Below are 4,276 nucleotides of genomic sequence, written 5' to 3'. Positions count from 1 at the left end.
GGCCAAAAAACTTAACCCCAAAGGAAAAACCTAACCAAAACAAAAGAAAATGAAACGGTCCTACCCATTCTTCAAAACCCAAGTACCACCATACCGGAGTAAAACACGAGCTCCGATCCCTATCCACAGGCGATGGCATTTTTCTTTATTGCGCTCAATTTGCTCCTGCATTCCTATTCTTATCAGAGTCCAAAAATTATTGATTCCTCTGACACTAGAAATGTTGTCTCAATCCCGCTAATTCATGACCCGTTGGTCCCGATCTGCTTCCGTTTCCACCACCACCAGAGCTTCCTCAATCCAGACCCTAGGCCCCTCAAATCTCCAACACTCTACCGCCAGCGTGTGCGCTGCTGAGTACCCCTGTCGAGGTATGAAACTATACTCCACTGAATCAAAGTTTTGGGCCCTAACTTTGATCTCCTTAATCAACACACTAATTGCTAAATAAACTTAAATGAAAAGTTAAGAGTTATGTGAGTGAAAGGTCAAAAGTTGAAAGGTTAAGAGTTATGTTGTTTTTTTAATGGGTTTAAATTAGTAGTTTTTGTTTAGGAGAATGAAATGTCAAGAGTCATTGGTTATTATTAGATTTTAATTTTTTGTTTTAAAGGGTTATCTATAATCTATAAATAGTTTGTAAGCATTTTATATGAATGTGAACAATTTAACATTGAGAACAATTTTATCAAATTGGTATCTGAGCTATGGAGAGTGTGACTAGTAATGTGCCATTGCCTCTACTAACAAAGGTGAACTATGAGAATTGGAGCATCCAAATGAAAGCTCTGCTCGAGTCTCAAGATGGTTGGGAGGTGGTCCAATAAGGTTTCGTAGAACCGACAACTACTGCGGGATATACGGCGGCTCAAAACAAGGCGTTGAAAGAAATGCGATCGAAAGATAAGGCGGCATTGTACATGTTATTCCGAGCTGTTGACGAGTCGAGCTTTGAGAAGATTGCAAGTGCGACAACTTCAAAAGAAGCGTGGGACATTTTAGCAAAGGTGTACAAAGGAGCTGACCGAGTTAAACAAGTCTGCCTTCAAACTCTTCATGGTGAGTTGGAAGGCATGAAGATGAAGAAATCAGAAGGTGTCTCCGACTACATCACGCATGTTCAAATCGTGGTGAACCAACTCAACCGAAACGGAGAAGCGTTAATCAATGCACGAGTTGTGGAGAAGATTTTGAGATCGTTAACTGACAGTTTCGAGAATGTCGTATGTGCCATAGAAGAGTCAAAAGATCTAGCAACGCTCACAGTCGATGAACTTGCCGGTTCTCTCAAGGCACATGAACAACATAAGAAGAAGAAGAAAGAGGAGACACTCGAGCAAGCACTTCAAACCAAGGCATCAATCAAAGACGAAAAGGTTCTCTATTCTCAAAGCTTTCGAGGTAGAGGCCATGGTCGTGGAGATCAAGGAAATGGCCATGGTGGAAAAGGCCGTGGTCAAGAAGGGAATTATGAGGAGAATGAGCATTCAAACTAACAAAATTGGTGTGGAAGAAGACGTGGTCGTGGAAGAGGCTGATGGTCAAATTATTCCAATGTTGAGTGCTACAAGTGTGGCAAATATGGTCACTATGCGAAGGATTGTAACTCTGATAAGTGTTACAATTGTGGTAAGGCGGGACATTTCGTGAAAGAATGTCGCGTCTCAAAAAAGGTGGAAGAGACAACCAACCTAACCACGGAAAATGATGAGGCAAAAGAAGGTTTTCTCTTGATGGCACACAACGAAGTCAACACCAACAACAACATGGTATGGTACCTTGACACGGGTGCAAGCAACCATATGTGCAGGCACAAACACCTATTCAAAGAGATGTGAAAGGTTGAAACGGGACATGTGTCGTTTGGAGATGCGTCGAAGGTTGAGGTAAAAGGCCAAGGTACCGTTTGTTATTTACAACAAGATGGATTAGTTGGGTTAATCCAAGATGTGTATTACGTACCAGACCTCAAGAGCAACATTTTGAGTATGGGGCAACTCATGAAAAAAGGTTATTTGGTATTTATGAAAGATCGGGTGTTACACTTGAAAGATAGGGAAGGGCGTTTGGTCGCTCTAGTTGAAATGGAGAGAAATCGCATGTACAAGTTGAATTTGAAAAGTGTTCGAGGAAAATGTTTGCGAGTCGATGTTGAAGACAAGGTGTCATCGTGGCATCTCCGTTTTGGCCACTTACATTATGGTGGTCTAAACGAGTTAGCGAAGAAGAACATGGTGCATGGGCTACCAAACATGGACTATGAGGGAAAATTTTTGTGAAGAATGTGTGCTTGGCAAGCATGCGAGAATCTCGTTTCAAAAGAAATCAGAATATCGGGCTAAGCAACTTCTCGAATTGATTCATACCGACATATGTGGACCAATCACCCCCGAATCTTTTAGTGGTAAAAGGTATTTCATTTCTTTTATCAATGATTTCTGACGAAAAACTTGGGTTTATTTTCTTAAAGAAAAATCTGAGGCATTCGAGATGTTCAAGAAGTTCAAAGTGATGGTGGAAAAAGCAACTGGTAGACACATCAAATCTGTACGATCTAATAGAGGTGGCGAGTATACTTCGACGACTTTCATGGAGTATTGTGAGGAGCAAGGCATAAGACGATTCCTAACCGCACCGTACTCTTCCCAACAAAATGGTGTGGCCAAGAGGAAGAATCGGACTATTCTCGACATGGTTCGATCAATGCTCAAGAGCAAGAAGATGCCGAAGGAATTTTGGGTGGAAGTCGTGCAATGTGCCATCTATGTGCAAAATCGATGTCCACATGTGAAGTTGGATGATCAAACACCACAAGAGGCTTAGAGCAGACAAAAACCATCAGTTTCTCATCTCAAAGTATTCGGTAGTGAGGCCTATGCACATGTGCCGGATCAGCGAAGAACGAAGCTCGAAGACAAAAGCAAAAGGTTTATTTTTATTGGGTATGATGAGAAAACAAAAGGATACAAGCTACTCGACCTGATAAGTAAGAAGGCCGTGGTAAGTCGTGATGTACGATTCAATGAAGCAAGCGAGTGGGATTGAAATAACTCAACGGAGGTTATCATCAAAGATGGAGGATCATCAATTGCTACACCAACAATCATACCGAAAAATCCTGAAACTACCGATGATGAAGATGAACCGCAACAACCAAAAATGCGAAGTTTGCAAGATTTGTATGATTCAACAAATGAGGTACATATTGTATGTCTTTTGGCAGATTCCGAGAATATAAGTTTTGAAGAGGCGGTGCTAGACAAGAAGTGGCAAACTGCTATGGACGAGGAGATTAAAGCAATTGACCGTAACAACACATGGGAGTTAACGGAATTACCGAAAGGAAGTCAACCTATTGGTGTGAAGTGGGTGTTCAAAAGAAAGATGAATGCTCAAGGCGAGTTAGAACGGTAGAAGGCGCGACTTGTTGCAAAGGGATATAAGCAAAAGGAGGGGATCGATTATGACGAGGTATTTGCTTCCGTTGTAAGAATGGAGACAATCTGGTTGCTCTTTGCACAAGTAGCTCAATTTAAATGGCCGATATTTCAAATGGATGTCAAGTCGGCATTCTTGAATGGTGTGCTTGAAGAAGAAGTCTACATCGAACAACCACCCGGGTACATAAAAAATAGAGAAGAGAAGAAGGTGCTGAAATTGAAGAAGGCACTTTACGGGTTGAAGCAAGCACCGCGGGCATGGAATACTCGTATCGATACATACTTCAAGGAGAACGGATTCAAACAATGTCCTTATGAACATGCCATCTATGTGAAGAAGAATGGAGGTAATATGTTATTTGCTGCTCTTTATGTCGATGACCTCATTTTTATGGGGAACAATGGTGAGATGATACTAGATTTTAAGAGCAAGATGACACAAGAATTCGAGATGACAGATTTGGGTTTAATGAAGTATTTCCTTGGTTTGGAGGTTAGACAAGAAGAGACAGGTATTTTTGTGTCACAGGAGGCATATGCAAAGGAAATTTTGAAGAAATACAAAATGGCACATTGCAACCCGGTATCAACACCAATGGAACCAGGTGTAAAACTCTCGAAATTTGATGGAGGAGAACGAGTCGACCCGAGCAAATACCAGAGTTTGGTGGGAAGCCTTCGCTATCTCACTTGCACAAGGCCTGACATTTCGGTAAGTGTTGGCATTGTAAGTCGATTCATGGGAGAGCCGGTTTATTCACATTGGAAGGCGTTGAAGCGAATCCTATGGTACATTCAAGGAACGGTGTCACTCGGGTTATTTTATTCAAATATGG

This window comes from Gossypium raimondii, chromosome 2, assembly GCF_025698545.1.
Source record: "Gossypium raimondii isolate GPD5lz chromosome 2, ASM2569854v1, whole genome shotgun sequence".
In the NCBI taxonomy this organism is placed as follows: domain Eukaryota; kingdom Viridiplantae; phylum Streptophyta; class Magnoliopsida; order Malvales; family Malvaceae; genus Gossypium; species Gossypium raimondii.
The sequence above is the reverse complement of the archived record's forward strand: the minus strand, read 5'-3'. Positions refer to the sequence as shown.